The sequence below is a fragment of the Neofelis nebulosa genome, chromosome 1 (assembly GCF_028018385.1).
Source record: "Neofelis nebulosa isolate mNeoNeb1 chromosome 1, mNeoNeb1.pri, whole genome shotgun sequence".
Taxonomy (NCBI): Eukaryota; Metazoa; Chordata; class Mammalia; order Carnivora; family Felidae; genus Neofelis; species Neofelis nebulosa.
In genome coordinates this window covers 156,184,260-156,208,586 of record NC_080782.1, presented here as the reverse complement: position 1 = coordinate 156,208,586, position 24,327 = coordinate 156,184,260, and the positions used below count along the sequence as shown (strand labels likewise).

The following is a 24,327-nucleotide window of genomic DNA, read 5'->3' as shown; positions in this document are numbered from 1 at the left end:
AGAATCGGAAACAGGCTCCAGGCTCCGAGCCATCAGCCCAGAGCTGGACGTGGGGCTCGAACTCACGGACCGCGAGATTGTGACCTGGCTGAAGTCGGACGCTTAACCGACTGCGCCACCCAGGCGCCCCTAGACTGTATCTTTCTATGTGGCTTGACCTAAAGAACAATGTATTCATTAGTGCAAAATACCAGCAGGCACTTACCCACTGGGTAAGGGTTCAATCCCTGTGCTCATGGAGGTAATGTTCTGGGAGAAAGAACACAGTGAAGTGAGGCAATTACAATGAGTCCTGGGGCCAGAGTGTTAGCTCAGGGGATGGATGGAGAAGGCTATGGACTAGTTTGTCAAGGGAGACTTTCTCTTAGGGGTTCCTAAAGTAATGCTGAAGGGACAAGGCACATGGAGATTCACCCTCACAGTACCTGGGGAACTGCTGCAGTTGTGCCTGGATCAGCCCCTCCAGTCCTCCACCATGCAGTCCAGTCCTCCCACTGCTGCCACACTGAGGAGCACAGCATGAACAAGCTGACTCATCTTCAGTTTCCCTGTGTGGAATTTAAGTGCCTGACTTTGAGAAGTGGTTATGGACATCACTTCCATTTCAGGAAACCCACTCTTGCAGGAAAGTGTTAGTATTAAGTTTGACAAAAAAAAAAAAAAAAAAAAAAAAAGTTTCCCAAAGATATGTTTTACTTAGACCATAATGAATGGACTCTCCCATCTGAGGGGCCAGACTGATGGACTGTATGGGGAGGTGTTCTGGTAGAGACATGCTTGTGTTGAAATGACTTGGAGGTACAAGGATATTCCCTTCAATTTGTCTAATTGGGGTGATCTGAAAAATCAACTTATTCCAGCCATTCTGTGTCACTGTGGAGATGATGGCTCTGTCTAAAGAGAATAAGAGGTAACCTGTCAGGAAACAAGCACCTGGGGCTTAGAGCTCAGAGATGGCTGGACCAGGGATGGGCATGGTCCTGGATGTATGCATGAAGGGAGAACCATCCTTTAGACCCCTGGTTCTTAAGTCAGTGGTGAGAGGTCCACATCCCTAGGTGGTGCCAAGGTGGATGTCAGAGGACCCCACACCTGCTTCAGGTTCATGCAGAGAGAGGGAGAGACTGGCCTTTGGACTTCCAGGTGAGCTGACCACCAGGCTATTCTCCATTTGTGACTCCATGTGGTGGTGATGAGGGCAAAGGTCATTCCCAAGCAAAGGAATTTGCGAAGATTGGGTATAAAGGAATGTGTCCCATAACACACAAGTCAGCACACCAGCTCAGGGCTCCCCCCACTCCTGACCTGATCCCTATCAGGAGGTTCTGGGGGATGGTACCTAGGCTGAGGACACATATAAGTGGGGCCACCTTGATTTAAGTTTTGACAAATCCCAAGACCCACAACAATCTTCCCAGTAAAGCCCATCCTTACCTACTTCCTTCAGTGTAAACTAAACCTCTCCATGCCCTCAACACACAGTACACACTTCCCAGCCTCCCCACTGGCTCTTGAAAGCAGAAATCTTCTTACCATCTTAGACACCATCCATCTTAGAGATGCCAGCCTCTCTCTTCCCAAGTCCGCCTCAAATTTATCTTTTCCCAAAAAGCCAGGTTCTTCTTTGTTCTCAGTTCTTCCCAGGTGCTATGAGCATACTTCCTTGAGCTCCATAGAGAGACTATGATGCTATGCTCTCCTCCACCTTGGCTGCAGCCACAGGCAAGCCCTATCTCATTGGATCCTACAAGGGGCCTGAGCTCCCATGTAGTCCCTGGGTGTGAAAGGGGCCATCTCCAGGAACAAGCAGTGCCTCGAACCTTACTTTCCACCTTCTTTCTGTCCCATTCATGACTGATTCTCATCTCTGCCTTTTAGAATAGTCCAACTTCTTCCATATCTTCAGACTACCTCTAGTTTCCCAGATGCATCTGTTTCCTGTTCCCACCTGTCTGCTTCTCTGCCTTACTTTATCCAGCTACCCCTCCACCTGGATCCACCAGTAGGAATGTGGATGTCTCCCCCAAATCCTGCAGTGCTTCTGTGGCTCAGTGAAGAAAGCCCACCCTTCATGTGACTTCCTCTAGCCTCTAACTGCTTGCCTTACCCCACAGCATCTCATCCAGAGACAGGGTTTGGTCTATGGAATCTCTCTGCCCTGGTTGCCTAGTTGTCTTGTCACATTTGATCTTAGAAGGTCTGCATCAGACAGGAACCTATAGTCAGGAAATATCTGCTGTGGTGGCCAGAGTTTGGAAACTTCACATCAGGGTCCAACCTCAAGTTTAGCAACAATCTTCCAGGAGGTCTCAGCCTAGAAATGTTCTATGCAGAAATACCTGTACAGACATACTGCTTCTCTTTTCCTTTCTATCAGAATGTCAACTTCAGCAGGTGGTGTTGGGCTCTAGAAGTCAATGTATTGGGAAATATTGATGGGGACAAGCAGGTTGTGCTCAGTGCTCAGTGTCAGCTCCCTGTAGTTCACTGACACTTTTTCAGATCCATGGAGACCTCCTCACACAATTAGGACAATGGTGATGATTCATAAGATGTGTTCATAACTATAAGCTGAACTGCACATCAGTATCACCCAGGGGTTGTTTTTCCTAAATTAATTATTTGGAAATGATCATTCAAAATTATTTTTTAATGCTCATATAAATTGTAAACTCATATCATGCCCCCAGTCATGGAGATGATCCCACGTTTCCCTGCTTCCATTTTATGACATCTTGGGTGGGTGAGTGCAGAGACATCACCTCTTAGACAACATCTCCTGGGAGGAGAAAGCTTCCAGAAAGTCCATAGTGTATACAAAGAATCTCTCCACCTCATGGAGCTGAACCTGTCTCTCTCCCCACTGCTTGGCCTGTTCTTCTAAGGCCTCCACCTCTCCCTCCAGGTGGGAACACCTCTCCTTTATCTGGAGGACCTCAGCCAATTACTCCTCTGTACCCAGGGCCTGAGTCTCCTCTGCAAATTCCTTCCATCCCCCATCCTTATGTCTGGAAATGAGTTTTAATAAAAAGCCTTTGAACCACTTGTCTTTCTCTTCTTTGATTGAATGGTGTTGTTTTCTTGTGAGGAGAACTCCCCAAAAGAGAAAGGTTGCACAGGTGACAGTCCACAAGGACCTCTTGCTGAAGTCCATCTGAGGCCAGTGGGAACTCAGTTGCCCTGTTTCTTCCTGTGTTGAAGGTTTCCCAGTTGACTTGGTGTCCTGGAGACTTGTTTGCTGAGTATAAAGCTGGGTTAAAGGAGTCATTACCAAAGGGCTCCCCATAGACCTGGTATTCTGTGCATCCGATTGTCCTATAATGTGCTGGGTGGCAAGGGTTTTGTTCTGAAGCCACCTGGCTAGCCTGTTGTCTGGGGGGATTCTATTCCAGCATTGGGATGTGGTAATTATGGTCCACGGGCTCCAAGTTTGTCTGGTGTTCTCACAACTAGATTGCCAGGTCTCTGCTGGCTTGGAGGTCTCCCATAGAGGGCATATGGTAAGTCTGGTGTCTGAGTTGTCCGTGTGTCATGGAAATGTCATGGTCTCAGGGATTCCAGTGGGCCTGGTATTATGGGGACTTGGTTGCTCCATTCTCTGCTAAGTTAGAAGGCTCCCCTGATTTGTCTCAGAGTCCAGGTGACTTCTTTTCTTGCTGCAGAGTTGGGTTGGAGGACTTATGCACCTAAGGTTCCTGGTCATCCTGTTGTCTAGATAACACATTTGCCCAGTGCTGAGCTTGGCTAGTAGGCTTGTTATGTAAGGGTTCCCAGTAAGCCCAATATCTGAGGGACTCATTTGCCCAATGCCAAGCTTGGTTGCAGAGGTTTGGGTCAATGCACTCCTGGAAGTCTTGGTATTCTTGGGACTTGATGGCCTTATTCTCTGCTGGGTTGGGGAGCTTGTTGTCTGAGGCTCCTGCACTGTCCAATGTCCTGGAAACTCATCTGCTCAGTGCCAGATGGGGTTGGAGGTCTCCCAGCCTGAGGTTAACCAGTTTTCTGGGGAAACTGCCTTGTGCTCTGTTGGTCAGGCCTTTTGATAAGAGGGCTTCTGGTCAGCCTGGTATCCAGGGGATTCTTGTGTACAGTGCTCAGCTCTTTTGGTAGGCTTGTGGTTTGAGGGCTCCTGGTGGGTGTAGTGTTCTGGGGACTCGATGACCCTGTGCTCTGCTTGGTTGAAAGGCTCATGAGCTGAGGGCTCCTTGTCAGCACAGTGTACAGATGACTCCTTTTTCAAGTGCTGAGCTGGGTACAAGGACATGGGCCGAAGGATTCCAGTTGGTCTGGTGTTGTGAGGACCCAATAGCATTATTCTCTTCTGGGAAAGAGAACTCCAAGTTAGAGAACTCCCACTCACCATGTCTAGGGGTCTCCTTTGCCAGTTTCCATCTGGGTTGGAGGGCTCATGGTTTTCAGGTTCCTCCCAAGCCTGGTATTCTTGGACTTGGCTGCCTTCTGACCTTCTTGTTTGGAGGGCTACTGTTCAGAGGAATGTCCCTCAGCCGGGTGCCCAGGGTCTTCACTTGCACATTGCCCAGCTGGGTTGGAGGTCTCAGGTGTCCCAGAAGGCCTGGTGTTCTGGGCACTCAATTTTCCTGTCCTTTGTTGCATTTGAGGGCTCCCACTTGGCCCACTGTCTGGGTGATTCTTTTTCCCAGTGCAGACATGGGTTGCAGTTCTTATGCTCTTAAGGCTCCTAATGGCTCCATTGTCCAGGTGTCATGTTTGTCCGGTGCTAAGCTTGGTTGCAGGGGTTTGGCAAGAGTGCTGCTGGTAAGCCTGGTGTGTGGGCACTCAATTGCCCTATGATTCACTGGAAGTCATAGATACAGAAATTAGGAAACCAAAAGAAAGAGAAGGCATCCAAATTGTTAAGGAAGAATGAACACTTTCACTATTTGCAGATGACATGATACTCTATAGAGAAAACCCTAAACACTCTACCAAAAAATACTAGATCTGATAAGTGAATTCAATAAATTTCAGGATAATGAATGAATGTTCAGAAATCTGTTGCATTTCTATACATTATTAATGAAATAGCAGAAAGAAAAACTAAGAAAACAATGCCACTTGCAATTGCACCAAAAATAATAAGATGCTTAAGAATAAACCTAACCAAAGGGGTGAAAGGGCATTGAGGAGGGCACCTGTTGGGATGAGCACTGGGTGTTGTATGGAAACGAATTTGACAATAAATTATATTTAACATAAAAAATAATCAACGTGAATATGAAAGATCATACTCATCCAAAGTAAAAAAAAAAAAAAAGGAAAAGAATAAGAATACAAAGTTGCAAATAAAATTTTAGATAAAGAATTTACTTAGAATAACAAAGAAATTATAACAAATTACAAATTTAACAAAGTTGCCAAATACTATAAACATTAAAAATTCAGAAAATATAATGTTTTTATTAAATAACTACCTATCAAGTTTCCATATTTTTTCTATGTTTTTCACTTGCCTATTCTTTGATTGCTTTTTACGTGACAATGCTTTTCTGTTATGTTTTGCAAAGAGAGAATAAAAAGAGAATTCAGTCTTTCCTCCAGAAAAAAAATATACTCTGAAAACTACAAAATATGGATGAAAGAAATTGAAGATGACACAAAGAAATTAGAAGCCATTCAATATTCATGGATAGGAAGAACAAATATTAATAAAATGTATCTACTACCCCAAGCAATCCACAAATCCATGCCATATCTATCAAAATACCACCAGCACTTTTCACAGAACTAGAGAAAACAATCCTAAAATTTATATGGAACCTCAATAGACCAAGAATATCGAATGCAATCTTAAAAACGAAAAACTGGAGGCATCACAATTCTGGACTTCAAGTTACATTACAAAAGTGTCATAAACAATACAATATGATGACATCATAGAAACAGACATATAGATCAGTGGAATGGAAAGAAAACTCAGAGATAAACCCACAGTTATATGGTCAATTATTCTTGGACAAATCAAGAAAGAACTAACAATGGGAAAAAATCTCTTCAGCAACTAGTATTGGGAAAACTGGAAAGCAACATGCAGAAGAATGAAACTGGAGCACTTTGTTACAGCATACAAAAAAGTAAATTCAAAATGAATGAAAGACCTAAAGATGAGACCTGAAGTCATCAAAATCTTAGAGAACAGAGGCAGTAACCTCTTTGACATTGGTTGTAGCAACTTCTCATCAATGACACTGAAATGTGTAACAGAATTCATTTTGTATGTACAAGTTGAAAATGTTCCTCAGTGTATGCTTTGAAACAGTTATATGAGTTTGAAAAACATATGTATCAATGACCAATCCTGCTCTTGATCAATTAATAAAACAGTATAATTTAATTCTCAGTGGAAAAAATAAACTATATAGAGATGAAAATAACACAGGGACACATATATGACATAGAAATATAAAATAGAAAACACCTAACCATAAAAAAGCACATACATTTAGCATATTGTAAAATGAAATGTTACTTGAATAAAGCCAGTCACTAATTTAGCTCAGGTTTTGTTAAGATTTCATGTCTACCCACAATAGACACACACATTATACAACTGTTGTGACTCTGTTACGTTTTGATGACTTTCAGAAAGGTGTTCTTCTGTATCTTTCATGCCAGCAGTGGGTTCTCAACTTTGCTACTTAGAGCTTGTCTGATTCAATTGAATTATAAATATAATATACCTAGTACCCACCAGTTGTTCACAGTGGACCATTGGTCAATGTCAAGATACTCAACGGTGTGGCTATTTCATTTCAATCTGCATCCATTGAAATATAAGTGATTTAAAGCCATTTGAAAAATTTCGTTATAAGTGTTTCAGTGCCTGTACCCCATACAATTACCAAAAAGTATCATTTAAGAGAGATTTCATCTTCTTTGCATATAATCCTATGTTGTTGTAAATGTTAGGCACCCATAGATAGGCATTTAAGTAATCCATGATGAGGTTTTCCACCAGGGTCACCTGTTATATTGATACTTCCCTTCCCTCATTTAAACCTAGCATGGAAACCATGTTAGGTTTCCAAACATGGAAAACCATGTTTGCTGTCTTCTTGTTGTTTGTTTGTTTTCACAAGTGTAAGCTAAATATATTGAATAAGCATGTTATAATAATAGTCTTGTTTCCAAAAATACACTGAAATCAAGGTGTTTTAAATTTACTCTATTTGGATTTCAATCCAGCTTTCTTTGTTTTTGAATACTATTAATACTAATTTGTGTAAGGGGCCTGGTGAAAACAGAAATGCCCTTAACCCTTTCTGTGTTGGGAACACTTTGAAATTTATGTCACTAAGACTGACAGTGTTTAATGATAAGCAACACTGGAAGGACGGGAGTTACACTGCAGTGATCCAGGCACTTGTCCTTCAGAAACACACTCTGTGCTAATGTAAGTACAGAGAGGGTAATTCTCATACACTCACTGGGTCACACTCTGATTCCATACAGTCAAGAGCGCAGGTTTGCCAAGGAGAACCCTGAAGTGTTCTGTGTCCCAGAAATGCACCACACCTCTATAAACTCTTTAGCATAAACATGTTAAAATGGATAGAAAACTAATGCCCTACTTCATCAGATGTGTGCATGTGTCCTCTCTCTGTGGTGATCTTGTTTGCCTTTCTTTTTCTGTTTGCCCCACATCTCCTTTTCTAGATGATCAGAGCAGCTGCCACAGGTGTGTGTGTGAGTGTTGGTATTTATACATTTATGATCATGGCTCCTAACAGAAAAAACTGCTTTAGAAAAGTGTTTTCTATTTCTCTCTTTCATAACACAGAATTATGTTTCTATCAAATAACTGGTCTTAACCTGAAAAAATTGTTTCATTTCTTGGTTTATGTTATTCAACAGCAAAACAAACCAAAAATGTCTTTTTGGAAATTATTGTTAATCATAATCAATTACCCAATTTCTTGCTGGAAGCCACAAATTGATATTTTGTACCTACCCACTATTATTTGCACACATGAACTTATACATACTATACCTGCAGGAGACTAAATTTAATTGAAAAGTCTCAAATGACATTCTTCAATTGCCAGCTACTTTTAATTGTAAACCAAACTATTTATTTGAGAGAGAGGATGAGAGTCAGGGAGGGACAGACAGAGGAGTAAGAGAATCAAAACAGGCTCCACACTGTCAGTGCAGATCCTGATGTGGGGCTCAAACCCACAAAGTGTGAGATCATGACCTGAGCTGAAATCAAGAGTCGGATGTTTAACCAACTGAGCCACCCAGGCTCCCCTTGCAGTGTATATTTTTGGTACTGAGAACAGTAAATTCAGTATTTAGACACACAAGTTTTGTGTCAGACATGCCACTTGATGCGTATCAGGAGTTTTATTGTGTGCACTGATAGTTGTGTTCACTACATTAGTGTATATACCAGCATGTGTACTTATGTCTGCCACTGTGTGTGCTAATGTGTTCTAGGTGTACCAGTGTGTACTAGTGTGTATAATAGCATATGTACTAGGTATGTGCTAGTATGTGTACTAGGTGTGCCAGTGAGTGTACAACTAGTGCTAGGGTGCGCTCATGTGCATATTAGCATGTGTATTTGTGTGTGCTTGTGTGTGTACTAGTATGTATGTTCAGTGTGCCAGTAAGTGTACAACTAATCCTAGTGTGTCATAATGTGTATACTAACATGTGATACGTGTGTGTGCTAATGTGTTGTAGGTGTGCCAGTGTGCACTTGTGTGTATACCAGCATATGTACTACAGTGTGTGATAGTATGTGTACTAAGTGTGCCAAAGAGTGTACAACTAGCACTAGTGCACACTCATGTGTATATAGCAAGTGTACTTGTGTCTGCTATTGTGTTTGCTTGTATGTGTACTAGGTGTGCCAGTGAGTGTAGAAATGATGCTGGAGTGTGCTCTTCTTTATACTAACATGTGTACTTGCATATGCTTGTGTGTGTGCTAATAGTTGTACTCGTGTGAAATAATATTTGGGAACTAGCATATGTACAAGTGTGTATGAGTGTATATGAGATGTGCTAATATATGCTAATATGTACTAGTGTGTGTACTAGTAAATGACAGTGTATATACTAGCATGCACTAGTATTAACATATATACTAGTGTGTGATAGTGTGTAATAGGTTTACAACTCTGTGTGCTAGCTAGCATGTGTTCTAGCTGTGTACTAGTATTTGTGCTACACTGAGCATAGCTTGTGTGCTACAGTGTATTAGTGCGTAGTAGTATGTACTGGACATACTATTGTGTGTACTGACATAGCAGTTTTATACTAGCGTGTACTCATGTGTTTACTAGCCATTTACTTGTATTTGTGCTAATATGAGTACTAATTTGTGTGCTATTGTATCCTAGTGAGTAGTAGAGTGTGCTAGACATGATGCTGTGGTCTACTGTGTGTACTAGATGTGTACTAATGTACACCCATGTGTACACTAGTGTATACGTGTGTGTGTGTGTGTGCGCACGCTAGTGTGTGCTAGGCATGTGCACTAGGAAGAATAATGGAGGATTGCATCACAAATGACATCATGGCAACATCCCAAGCAGTATGCCTTGGGCATACATGATGTCATAGAGGACCAGCCAATCAGAATCCTCCCCAGCCTGTGGTCCTCTGGTGGGTGGCGGTGGTTGGGAGTGAAGGCAGAGTTTGAAGCAGGAGTTTCCAGGGTACCCACAGTCCTGGACCTGGGAACCTCCCCACAGTGGGCGTGCCGCATAGCTCCTGTAGTTCCACCCCCTGGAGTCCCTCCCTCCCACATCTCCTCAGATATCCTGTCACCTGAGCCTGCAGTTATCTGCTTCAGGTGAGTTACTTTTTAGGGAATGTTCATCACTTGTGCTCTGAATTAGTTTTGCTATTTGAAGGTCCTGGGTTTGAATCCTTGCCCTACTGTTTGCTGTCTTGGGAAAATTTCTTAATTTCAGTAAGCCTGAGTGTCATTGTCTACAAAATGAGCTAGTGTGCAGGTCTTTTTAGGGTTGTTTATTGTTTAAATGAGATAATCTGAGTTAAATACTGAGCACATTGTCTATCCTAAGAAAGTACCCAATAAGGATCACCAGTAAGGGTAATATACCCTTAATCATTAAATATTCATGTTCTTCCAATGTATCTTCTTACACCTTGTATGGTGCTTTTTTAATTGAGATGTAAATGATATATTACATTAGTTTTATGTGTACAAAATAATGATTTGATATATAGTGTAAAAATACCAACAAAATACATGTTAATATTCACCACCATGAATATTCACAATATCTCTCATAGTGAAAATCAACTTTTAGCAAGTACTAAATAGACAAGATCACTAGCTAGAGTCACCATGCTGCTTTTTAACCACCTTCAGCCAATTTGCCCACCTCCTGACCCCACTTCTGTCAACTACTAATCTCTTCTTTGTATCTGTGAGCTTTTTCTCTTTATGAGATTCCACATATAAGTGATAGTGTGTATTTGTCTCTTATTTCCATGAGCATAATGACTTCAAGGTCAATTCATGTTGACAAAGTGGCCAGATTTCATTTTTTTCATGGCTAAATAGTAACTGCAGTGTGTGTGTGTGTGTGTGTGTGTGTGTGTGTGTGTGTGTGTGATGTCTCCTGTACCCATTCATCCATCTATGGTCACATAGGCTGTTTCCAGATGTTGGCTATTGTAAATACTGCTGCAGTGAATGTGAGGGTGGGTATATCTCTTAGGATTAGTGTTTTTGTTTCCTTCAGATAAATGCCCAGAAGTGAATTGCTGGATTTTATGGTAGTTCCATTTTTAATGTTTTTGAGGACCCTCCATGCTGTTTTCCAGAGGGTCTGTACCAAGTTACTTTCACACCAATGGTGCACAGGATTCCTTTTATCCACAGTCCTGCCAAACTTTGTTATTTCTTGTCTTTTTTAGTAAGATCTGTTGTCACAGGTGTGAGGTGATAGCCTTTGTGATGTTGCTTATCATTTCCATGCTGGTTAGTAATTTCAGCACCTTCCACAGCTTCATTGTTTGGCTATTGAGTCCTATCCAGTATACACACAAGTCTCTTTTCACATTATGATTTGAAAATATTTTCTCCCATTCAAAAGGTTGTCTTTTAATTTTTACTGATTGTTTCTTTTGATGTGCTGAACTTTTTAGTTTGATGTAGTCCCACTTGTTTATTTTATATTTATCCTTTACTTGTGGTGTCAACCTCCTCCCCTCTCCCCAAATCATCTCAAAGACTGATGTCAAGATGATTCCCACCTATGTTTTCTTCTGGAAGTTTTATAGTTTCAGGTCTTAAGTTTCACTCCTTAACACATATTGAAGTGACTTTTGGGTGTGGTTGACGACAGGGGCCCAGGCTCCTTCTTTTTGTTTGTTTGCTTTGCATGTGGCTGTCTGTTCTCCCAGCACCATTTATTGAACAGATTTTCCTTTCCCCATTGTGTGTTTTTGGCTCCTTCATTGTAAATTCATTAGTTATATGTATGTGGTTTCATTTCTATTCTCTCCATTCTTTTCCATTGATCCATGTGCTTATTTTTATGCCAGTACCATGCTGTTTTGTGTAATATCTCTTTGTAATTGGAGTTGCTTTTGTATTTTGATAGTAGTTATGTTATGAGCAGATAGGGGATTTTAGTAAGTGGCACAGGGGCAGGTTGTCTCCTGGTGATGCCCACGTCCAGCTCACAAATGGGAGTCAGACTCAGAGAAAAAGAGACATTCCTGTGTGCGGATAAAGAAACTTTAACTGCCACCAACTTCCCCATATCTTAAATCCTGGTCATGTGAGTTTGATGCTATGTATAAAAACACAGTTGAGCATGAATATAGTTTGAAAATGGATGTGTATTTCAGGCTGCATGGGCAAAAAGATTTTCCTGTTGGAGTGTACATTCACAGGTTTGAGATAACTGATTTATAGCACAGATGAATCTATTCTGTCTGGGAGGAGGATAGGACATATTTGTGGTGTGCTACGCCATAAAGAAAAGGGGTGGGAAAGATGTAGAGCAGAATTTAGATTTTTGTAAATTTTAATTTTTTATTATTTTTTAAAATACAATTTATTTTCAAATTGGTTTCCATACAACACCCAAGTGCTCATCTCAACAAATGCCTTCCTCCATGCCCATCACCCACTTTCCCCTCTCCCCCACCCCCCCATCGACCTTCAGTTTGTTCTCAGTCTCTTAAGGTTTGCCTCCCTCCCCTCTATGTAACATTTTCCCCCTCCCCCTCCCCCATGGTCTTCTGTTAAGTTTCTCAAGATCCACACATGAGTGAAAACATATGGTATCTGTATTTCTCTGTCTGACTTATTTCACTTAGCATAATACCCTCCAGTTCCATCCATGTTTCTGAAAATGACAATATTTCATTCTCTCTCATTGCCAAGTAATATTTCATTGTATATATAAACCACATCTTCTTTATCCATTCATCAGTTGATGGACATTTAGGCTCTTTCTATAATTTGGCTATTGAAAGTAAGCAGCATCTAGCAGCATGACAGAAGTGGCTCTGTCATGAGTATTTGCTGGAAGACTAGCCCTGTAGATGTCTTGACCAAAGCTGACCACTAGGGCTGTAAAACATAAAACCTTTTAGTGGCTACATGTTTTCTTGAGATAAGACCAAATTTTGACCATGGACTCCCTAGCTCTGTGTATTCCATTCTTTACTCCAGAACCAATCCCTCCTCTGACCAATGAGGCATTTTTTTTTTCCTTTGGTCTTCCAATTACCCTCCCCCAACACATGCATCGCCTCCTCTGTGGACTTGTCCCTGGTGCCCTTTTTAACATGTACCAGTAAACCAGGCTCCATGAAGCAGAGACCACCTGTGTTCCCTCTGCCCCTCATGTGTCTCTTTGCTAATACAGTAGTAGCAGATAGCAAGTGCTTGAGGAGTGTTCGCAAATCAGGGAAGGAGGCAGTTTTGTGTCTGACCCTGTCTTTCATCCCTGTCTTCAAGGAACTCCTGACTGTGCAGTGGAAGAAACAGATAGCTGTGCTGTGGGATCAGTGCTCTAGCAGAAGAAAACCCAGGGCACTCTGAGAAAACACATGGGTGTGTCTGTCAAAAACACCTTCACAGAGAAAAGGAAACTCAAAAGGGCATTTGCACAAAGCCAGGGGAAAGGGAAGAGAGAGGAGTTACTGTAGGCTCCCTCTGCTGGTGGTTAATCACCCACCCTGTCTTCTCTCAAGACTGAGCTCCATGGCCTCATTCTCATTTCTTATCTCCCTCCTTGTGATCTGTGTGAGCCTCTATTATACTCCCTCCAGTGGGTCATGGCAGCTGCTTGCCAGCTTTTAATTTCTATGAGTATACTTCCCTTTGAGGTCTCTGGTCTTTTCCTTCTACTTGCTTGGTAAATGTCTTGTGGTGGAATGACTTTGTTGTGATCATGTACTGTTATTGTGGGAGGAAAATTTGGAGTTCATCCCCTCCTTTTATGGATAGACAAACTGATTCTCAGCAGAGAAATTACTTGCCTAAAGACAAACCCTTGGTTTGTGCAAATGAGGACCAGCACTTAGGTATTCTGACTATTGAGGCAATGGCTCCATCCTAAGCATACTTCCTTTTTGTTTTCCTTGTCTTCTCCTTCTCCTTCTCCTTCTCCTTCTCCTTCTCCTTCTCCTTCTCCTTCTCCTTTCTCCTCCTTCTCCTCCTCCTCCTCCTCCTCCTCATGTTTCTTCTTCTTTTTTCAATTTAAAGTTAGTTAACATAAATTGTATTCTTAGCTTCAGGAGTAGAGCCTAGTGATTCATCTCTTACATATGACACGTAGCGCTCAATCCATAAATTGCACTTCTTAATGCCCATTACCCATTTAACCCATTCTCATACCCACCCCTCCTCCAGGAACCATTAGTTTCTTCTGTGTGTTTAAGATCTCTTATGGTTTGCTCCCTCTCTGTTTTTATCTTATTTTTCATTCCCTTACCCTGTGTTCATCTGTTGTGTTTCTTAAATTCCAAATACGAGTGAAATATGATATCTGTCTTTCTCTGACTGACACTCCATCCATGTCATTGCAAATGGCAAGATGTCATTCTTTTTTTATGACTTATATCCCATTGCCTATATACACTACACCTTCTTTATCCATTCATCAGCTCTTGGACATTTGGGTTCTTTCCATAGTTTATATTTTATTCATATAACTACTATAAACTTTGGGGTGTATGTGCTCAAGGATTTATAACTTGATTCTTTAATCTGTCACCTCTGCCATCAAATAATATTTCCTCACATATATATGTTACTTCACTAGATGAATATACAACCGAACACAATAATAAACTTCCATTTCCCCTTTCTGACCTTTGTGCCATTCATGTCTTCTGTTTTACTTGACACTTGCTATAGGCTAAGCAGTATTTTGCTTTTACATTTCCTTAAACCTTACAGTATCTTTTAAAGGAAAATTTTAAATGAGATGATGAAAGTCTGATATTTTTCCAGTTACTATTTCTACCCTCTTCATTACTTCCTACATACCAGTGCCCATCTGTTACCATCGTCTGTTGGCCTGAAGAACTCTCATCAACATTTCTTGTAGTGTGAGTCTATTCTATGACACTTGCAGTGTTGATATGCCTGAAATGGATTTATTTGTCTTCATTTACTTAAGGAAATTTTTCTAGATGTGGAATTTGAGATTGTCATTGGCATTTTCCTTCTTTCATGATTTAAAGATGTCATTTAACATTATTGGTTTATAATTTCTTCTAATAAAGAGTTGGCAGCCCATTTAGCCTTTACCCATATGTATCATGTGTGCTTTCTGAATGTTTTCAGATTTTTCTTTCTCACTCATTTCCACAATTTCATTATTATAGGTCACGGTCTGATTTTGTGTTTGTGTTTTTCTGCTTGGGGTTCACAGAAACTTTTGCATGGATGGGTTTATGGTTTTATCCAGTTTGGAGATTTAAGGCAATTACTGTTGGGTCTCACCCATTCTTGTGTTGTCCCATGAATCACTGATGCTCTTTACATTTATTTCCCATCTCTTAGTGTCTCTGGGCTTACATTTGCATAGTTCCTATTGCTGTATCTTCAAGTTCTCACACTTTATTTGTCTGCATCAACCCATCATTCTTTCTTGTTTGATTTTGTTTATGTTTATTTATTTTTGAGAAACAAACAGAACATGAGTAGTGGAGGGACAGAAAGGGAAACACAGAGTCTGAAGCAAGGTCCTGTCTCTGAGCTGTCAGCACAGAACAAGACGTGGTGCTTGAACCAACAAACCATGAGATCATAACCTGCACCGAAGTCAGATGCTTAATTGACTCAGCCACCAAGGTGCCACTCATCCCTTCATTCTTAAAGCCCATTTGGTATAGTTTTTCATTTCACATATCCTAGTTTCAGCTCTGTAAATTCTATTTTATTATTCTTTATGATTTCCCTTTGTCCCCGCATCACATATATATTTTCCTTTAATTCCTGAGCATATTTATAATGGCTCTTTTCACATTTTCACCTGCCATTTTGGGTCTTTGTTTGTGGACTGCTTATTCTCATTGTCATGAGTCCCATTACCCTGCTTATTTGGATGTCAAGTAATTTTTTATTGGAGGGTGGACATGAGACTATGACAGTGTTGAAAATCTGGATTTTTTTTATACCCTTCTTATGAGTGCTGAATGCCATTTTGGCAATTAGTTGATAATTTCTGTCTCAGCTTCATCTTCTCTAGGTTTAATGTTTTTATTATGGTAAGATATACAATGCATAGTATGTACCATTTTCTCGGCTTATTTTTAGGCTTTGATGGATGAGTTGAGATTAGCATTTGTTCTAAAGTCATGTTGTTAGATTTAATACTGACATGTGACCTTTCATGGGGTCTCATGATCCATGTATTGATTCATTTTGCTGTGTTGTATTTAAAGATGACTCTGAGTGACACATTTGGGTTTGTATTGTTTGACTCTTTTGGCCTCACCATGACTTTAGTAAAAATAGATATCACATATTAATTTTTCATCATGAAGGAAAGTTAACATTCCTTTAAAATGTAGTGTCCAGGTGATGATGTCAGGAAGGCCTATGAGAAAGCCTTCAGTGATTGGCCAGCTGAACAAGGCCAACCTGAGGGAGCCCTGGTGATTTTCCAGGCATGGTTGTGACATCACTAAAAGGCATTGTGACACACCAGTGCTGTTATAAAAGCCAGTCAAGACCCAAGTGGCACTGAGGAGAGTGATGACACTTCAGCCACAACTGTTCCTGCTATTCCTCCTGTTGTTTGCCTGGTTGTCTTCCCCTGTTGATGGCAAACCCATTGCCCACAATGAGCCTTCAAACTATAAGCCCTCCATCTCTGCTTAGCATTGGACAGAAAACTCACTGGGAAACTAGCCTGAACTGGTAGCTCTTTGACTGGGAGCCCTCCAACTCAGCAGACAAGTAAGCAATTGATTTCCCAGGACAACAGGCCCACTAAGAGCATTGTGAGACCAGGCCTTCTGTTCTAGATTGGCACTGGGCCAATGAGTACCCTGGACAGTGTGCTGACCAGGAGAGTTTCCACCAAAATCTCTGCATGCCAGCAGAGCACAGGACAATTGAGTCCTTATCACCCAGGATTGACTTCAGCCTTAAGTCCTTTTGGCCTGTCACCTGAAGTTTTCCTCTTTCAGGGAGTTCTCCTCAGAAGAAAACAATACCAGGCCCTAAAAGATGAGACAAACCTGCAATTTGAAGACTTTGTATTAAACTTCACGACAGGAGAAGAGGGGGTTGGGAGGAATTTGTAGAGGCGACCCAGGCCCTTAGCACAGAGGGGTAACTGTCTGAGGTCCTCCAGATTAAAGGGAGGTGCTTCCACCTGGAGGGAGAGGTGCAGACCTTAGAACAGGTGTAGTAGTGGGGTGACAGGAAGACTCAGTTACATGAAGTGCAGAGATTCATTGTGCACACAAAGGACTTCCTGGAAGATTTTGCTTCCTAGGCAATATTGTCCAAGGGGTAACGTACTCCCACCCACTAAAGATGGCATAAAAGGGGGGCTGAGAAAAGTGTGGTCATCTCCAGAAGTGGGAGCATTGCATGAGTTTACAATTTACATGAATTTTAAATAAATAATTTAAGGTGGTCATTTCAGAATAATTAAGAGAAACAATCCATGGGTTATTGTAATGCACATCCCAGGTTGCAGGCAATATTGCATCTTATGACTCATCATATTGTCATGGTGGTGGATAGGGGTCTCACAGCTCTGAGAATGTGTCATTCAACTATAGAGAGCTGACACTGAGTACAACCTGCCTGTACACATCAACACTTTCTCAAACATTGACTTATAGAACTCCAGCACAGCTGCTGAGTTCAGCACATTCTGATAGAAAGTAAAAAGCAGTATGAGAGCAAATGTGACAAGAGCAGAGAACCAGGATGGAGGGAGGCCAGAGGCATTGTACCATTCCCTGTCTCTGTTTGAGAGTGTGTGGTATCAGTGTGGTAGGCAAAGAAAGAGGTGCGAGGAGCTATGATGGTGGGCTTTGTTCTGACCAAGGAAGCAATTCAGTTATTGGGAGAGACATGTGGGATTCAAATTGGGTCTTTAAGGGTTTGGGAGGCAGAGTAAGGCAGAGAGTGAGAGAGGTGGGAACAGGTGTGCCTTGGAGACTGTAGGGTGTGCATGGGCATGAAGGAAAGTGGCTACTCTCAAGAACAGAGTTGGGGCACCTGGGTGACTCAGTCACCATGGCTAGTCCCATGGCTACTGAGTTGTGCTCAGGACAGGGTGCTCCTAGCACCTGGGCATAAACTGATGGAAACCATGAGAAAGATAACTCTGGAGGTGGAACATGAATTTCAGGGGGACATGGGAAGTAGGAAGCTTGTTTCTCTAAGATGGGTGGTATCTGACATGACATGAGGGCTCCTGCTTTTAGGAGCCTGTGGGGAGGTCAGTGGAGTCCAAGTCACTTAGATGTAAGGGGGATGTGGGTCGCTTTTGTAATCCCATCCTTTGGAAACTCCTGGTTATAGCAGCTCAGACCCTGTTCAGCACACCCTGGTTTTCCAGAAACATCAGGCTCCTGGATGGGCTGAGAGCTCAGAACTCTTCACTCCTTGAGTCTCCATTCCTTTATATGTAAAATGCAGACAACCTGGAGTGGGGTGTGGTCAAGTGAAAAGGAGACACAGGAGATGTCAGGGTTCAGGAGAGGATAAAAAGGGCAAATGAGAGGTGGTCTCCTAAGGAAAGATAAAAATTGGGACAGTCCACTGTGAGCCAGGTCTTGGCTCTGGCCCATCCATCTCAAAGGAAAAGCATCAGCTCTAGAGGAGTAGTCTGGGTTCTGCTTCTGTTACACACCTGGTTAAAGTCTGTCACAGCTCAGCACCTGCCCAGTCACAGCCCAGCATCAGACCCCTTTTATCTCTTTTCCTGCTGCTTGACACCACAGGTTATGGTTCTGGGGAGGTTTGGAGCTCCAGGGAGCCAGGGTGGGACTGCTAGATTTAGGCAACTATTCTGAGAAGTGATGACAGGTAGAGCATTAATATAGGTAGGTATGTAGGTAGGTAGATTTATAGATTCACAGGGAGCTGCAAGTAGTACAGAAAGGTCATTTCACAAAGGCAGCATCTATTCATTTTGCCCCAGTGTAACATCTTACATCACTTCAGGACAATATTAACATCAGGAAACTGACAGTGGCACAATGGGCATGTCTGGCTCTGTCAGTTTGTCATGTACATTCACATATCCAACAGCACAATCCATGTGTGGAACAGCTCCATCATCCAAAAGATCCCCCTCATGCTACTCACCCCTCCCCCCCAACATCACTGGCCATGACAATTAACCATTTATGTTACATTTGGGGAGTTTTGTCTTTTTTGTTTCATGAAGGGAATCCTAAAGCCATGACCTGTGATGTTATTTGTTTGTTTCCACTCAGGGTAATACCCTACAGATCCATCCAAGTTTTGTGTATCACAGCTTCAGCTTTATGGCCTCTTTATCACTGAGTAGGATTCCCTAGTGTGGATATGTCACAGTTTTTTCATCCAGTCACCTTTTGAGGGATATTTTGTTTGTTTTCTACTCTTTTGGCTATTACAAATAAACCTTCAGTGAATATCTGTGCACAGTGTTTTATGGTATCTCAATCAGTCCAGGAGACTGATTGCTGTGTTTTAAAGTTTAAAAATAGCTTGTATTGAACGTACCAAACTCTCTTACCAGAGTGCTGTGCCATTTCATTTATATTCCCATCAATGATGTTTGAGAGAGCTGCTTCTTTCCAACATTTCATGTTCGTACTGTTTTTTTTTTTTCCAGCTCTTCTAACAGGTGGCATTTTCATTTACATTTCCCTCATGGCTGTGATGTTGATGTTTTTTTGTTTTTTTCATGTGCTTATTTGCCACCTACATGTTCTCTTTGATGTAATGTCTGTTCATTTGTTTTGCCCCTTTTCTCTTTGAGTAGTTTTTTTTTTTTTCCTTTTGGGTGTTGAATGTTCCTTAAATATTCCAGTGAGAAGTTTTTTTGTTTTTTTGTTTGTTTGTTTTATCAGATATGTGGTTTGCAAATATTTTTACCTAGTCTATAGCTTGTCTTTTCATGCTCCTTGTAGGAGCAAATGCTCTTACTAGAATAAATGTTTTCAATTTTGGTAAAGTTCTGTTTATCAAGTGTTTTCATTTTTAGTGCTTGGGTTAAGAACCCACCAATCCCTAGGTCTTAAAGATCTTCTCCTGTGCCTCCACTGTAAAAGTTTTATAGCTTTATGTTTTGTTTTGAATCTATGCTGTGATAATTTGAGTTCACATTTGTATAAACAGTGAAGTTTAGATCAAGGTATTTTTGTTTCTTTTGTTTTTGTTTCTTTGCCAATGAATGTCTAATGGCTTTGACACCTGTTGCTGACAAGACTCTCCTCACAAAGTGCATTATTTACCTTTGCCAAAAATCAGTGATTCATATTGTCATAGTTCTATTTCTTTGTCCCCTCTTCCCTGTTGAATCTGTGTCTTTGTCTCCACCAACACCACATCTTCAGATGGAGCATATTAATTTCTCCAATTTTATTCCTTTTCAAAGCTGTTTGACCTCTCCTAATTCCTTTTCATTTCCATTCCATTCCATTTCATTTTTCATTTCTAGAAAATGATGCTGTGTCTATAAAATAAATATTACTTGGCTTTCCACAGGAAATGTGTGAAACCTATCTATCAATATGGAGAGATGACATTTTTACTATGTTGTATCTTCTTACCTGTGAGCATGATATGTCTCTCATTTATTTAGATGTTTGATTTCTTTCATCAGTGCTGTATAGATTTCAGCATACAAGTCTTGTGCATGGTTTTTAGTCTTTGATCTTAGTGTTGTAATGATGACAAATTGTGTATTAAAATTTCATCTGAAATGTTTTCATTGCTAGTGAATAGAAATAAAGGTATTCTTCTATGTTTGTCCTGTACCCTGACAGCTTCCTGAATTCACGTTAGATCTAAAGCAGTTTCTGTTTTGTTGTGGTTCACTAGAACTTTCTAGATAGATAATTGCTGGAATTTCCTACATATGCAAACATGCTATACTAATGTATGGACAATTTTATTTTTCTCTTTGCAGTCTACATACCTCCTTCACACCTTTCTTTGCTTTATTGCTAGTCTAGAATTTTAGCACTGCATTGAATAAGAATGGTGGGAGAACATGACCTTGACTTGTTTCTGATCTTTAGGAAGAAAACATCAGTTTTTCACTATTGTGTTTAATGTGGGTAGAGTTTTTTATAGAGATATTTCATGAAGTTGAAGAATTCCTTCTATTTTTTCTGTTTTCTGAGGGTTTTTTTGTGAATGTGTATTGAATTTTGTGAATTGCTTTTCTGCATCACCTGACGTCATCATGTGGTTATTCTTTAGTAGCCTGGGGATAGGATGGGTTATTTTTTTAATTGATTTTTAAGTATTGTAATTGTCTCACATTTCTGAAATAATCTCCAGGTGGGCATGGTGTATGGATCTTTTTCTGTAGGAATGAATTCTATTTGATAATGTTTTGTGTGGAATTTGGGAGGTGTATTCATGAAAGATGTTAGCCTGTATTTTTTAATTGATATTCTTTTTCATGTTTAGATTCAAGATTCAAGGTAATGCCAGCTTCATCAAAAAAAAAAAAAAGTGTACTTCCTTGTTTTCTTTCTATTTGCTGGAAAATATGCAAAACAGAGGTCAATTTTGTTAAAATGCTTGGAAGAATTCTCCATTTATTTAAATCTACATCTGGATGTAACATTTTTAAAGTATTAAAATTACAAATCTGATTTATTTCATAGTTATAGGAGTATCCCAAATACCTATTTCAACGGAGGGCATGGAGTAGCATGTGCTTTTTGCAATCTTGGTCCTTTCTTCTCAGATGTCCTATTTGTGTAGGTACAGTATTTCCTTATTAATCTTTTGGTATGTCCAGAGTCTGAATTCATACCACTAGTTCATTCCTGATCCTGAGAATTTGTGTTTTCTCTTTTCATCCGTTTGCCAGAGTTTGGTTAACTTTACGGATCACTCTTTCACTGAGTTCCCCCTTTTTTTCAACCAATTTCATTAATTTCTGCTCTAATTTTTATTATTAATATTATTTTTTACTTATTTTGGGCTAATTTTGCCCTTCTGTTTTATAAGTTTCTCACGATGTGAATTTTGATTATTGCTTTGAGGCTTTTCTTCCTCAATGTAAGCACTTAATCCTTGCATTAACACCCTCTCAGGGCAACTTTAACTGTGCCCCACAAATTTTAGTATGCCATATATTATTATAATTTAATTGTTTTACTTTCAATGGAGACTTCTTCTTCCACCAATGGATTATATAGAGTTTTATTTTATCTTTTAATTGTTTAGGGGTTTTCTTATATTTTTTTCTTTCATTCCTTAGTATGATTTTATTGTGGTTGAGCAATATAGTCTGTATGATTTTAATTCTTTCAAATTTGTTGAGGTTTGTTTTATGACCCAAGATACAGCCTAACTTCCTATATGTTCTGCAGGCACTAGAAAACAATATAAATTTTGTAGTTATTGGTAGGATTGTTTTGTAAGTGTCTATGTCAATGAGCTAAAGTTGTACTACAACAAACTAGAAAAAGGAAAAACAAAATAAACCCAAGCTAAGCAGAAGGAAGGAAAAAAATAAAAATGAGAAGACATCAAGGAAACTAAAACAAGAACTTCTTTCCGTCTGCTCATATGCTCTTCTTTGTATGAGTGCATGACCTGAGAGCATGTGCTCTCTGTTGCCTCCATCTTCTTCATCCCCTGGCGACCTCCGTTAGGATCCTCACAGAGAGCGCCGCCCTCCCCCCCCCCCCCCCAATCTAGCCTGTATCCCAGACCACCCTGCCCCTCTCCTGTGCACACACACACTGGTGGCATCAGGATGCTACAGTAAATGTGATTGCTTCTTCTATCTATAGTTCCCCCACCCCCAGAATGTGACCTCCGAGGGCACAGGGACTGAACTCCTCAATCTAGTCCATGCAGAGTAGGTATTTTGCCCTAACAGATGCATTGTTCTTTAGGGCAGGCCACATTTAAAGAAACAAAGCCAATTTAGTACTATGCAGTATAGAGTTGTAGTTGAACAGGAGCTATCCATCCAGGTTCTTTCTTTAAACTGTATTAAGTGTGCCACAAAGCACTGTCCCAGTGAACAGGACAGTGTATTTCCCAGGACACAGTGTGCTCCTTCTCCATTGTTGGGTGAACCATGCATTGAATCCCTATGGAGATAACCAATTCCTGGACATATGGGAGTGGGCATGAATTCACAGCTCCCAGAGGACCTGTTTCCAGAGGCACCTTTGTCTTTGTAGTGCAGTTCAAATACCTTATACCATGTTTATAAGGTCCTACCTGGTGGGACTCCCATTTGCCTCTCCTGCTGCATCCTACAACTCTCCCCTGTTGACCCATATCCTCCAGTGCATTAGGTCATTATTCAGTCCATATGGTTTCCATTCCTGGCCTTTGCCTAATTCTCCCCTTGATGGGGAACACTACCCCACACAACTCACAAATTTACCTGCCTCCTCCTGTCTAGTTTTACTAATCTTTTTGTTTTAGGGTTCTTAGTATAAAGACTTTATATGTGTTGATCTTAGTCTAGAACTTTACTAAATTTGTTTTTGTTCTAACTGTGGTTGTTTTATGTACATATATTTAGAATTAAGCCATCTGCAAACAAATATATATTTACTGTCTCCTTTCAGACTTGGATGCCCTTATTTTTTTTAATCCAATTACTTTGGCTAGCAATTACAATATAATATTGAATAGGAGGCATGAGAATGGACATTTTTTTCCTTATTTAAATTATATAAGGAAAAGCTTTAGTTTTTCCACGACTGAGCATGATGTAAGCTGTGAGATTGAGTTTCGTGGCCTGTATTGTGTGGTATATGTGCTGCCAAAGCGAGCACAGGCCTGTATTGTGTGGTCTCTCCATGAGCACTACAGCATCCTCCAGGACATCAGCAGCAGCCCCAGCACCTCCTGGTTGGCAGGGTTTAAACATAAGTACATACAGTACATCTTCCATTTTTTTTTATCATCCTAGGAGTTCTGTTTGTCTCTTGATAGTAACTGCATCTTCTATACTGCTGCTTCTTCTACTGTGACCCAGAGATATCTACTGCATGTCAGTAAATATGGCTCACTTTCCTCCATAAGCTCTATCAACAGGGGACTCCTCATTTTGACATTACCCAGGGATGTTTTCTTTATAGGAGTCATGCTGTTGTCAAGTGAATACATGGCAATTCTCTTGCCCATTCATCAGAGGCAGTACCAGCACCTTCACAGTACCAGCCCCTCCTCAAGAGTCTCCACAGAGAGAAGGGCCACCCAGACTGTCCTGTTGGTGAGTTTCTCTGTGATCATATACCGGGTGGACATCATCATCTCATTCTCTTCATGTTTGTTACGGGGATATTATCCAGTCATCCTGGATTTTCAGAAGCTTGTGTCCAATGTGTATGCCACTGTCAATGCATTGGTGGTAATTTGTCCTGATAAAAGGATAAAAATGTGCTTCAAAAGTGTGGAAAAATTTCAACCAATGTATAACTACATATTCATGAAATAGTTGCCTCCAAAACTGATTATTTTGCTTTTATTCAAACAGCAGAGTATTTATGTAACATTTAAAATTCAATTTTAATTTAAGTATAATTTAACATCATATCCTAATTTATCTAAATGTATTTGAAACTTATGATGCCAAGGACATTCCAGTGTCAGTAGTTTAGATCTCAGGAAGATTTGGTAGTC

At 40.6% G+C, this 24,327-nt stretch overlaps 1 long non-coding RNA gene across 1 annotated transcript; it reads left to right on the top strand.

The window, feature by feature from the left end:
* Positions 1 to 9,664: 9,664 nt before the first annotated feature.
* Positions 9,665 to 24,087, top strand: LOC131518658 (uncharacterized). Its single transcript, XR_009265223.1, has 2 exons — positions 9,665 to 9,822; positions 23,784 to 24,087. It is a non-coding gene; the product is annotated as an uncharacterized LOC131518658 (long non-coding RNA).
* The last annotated feature ends 240 nt before the right edge of the window (positions 24,088 to 24,327 follow it).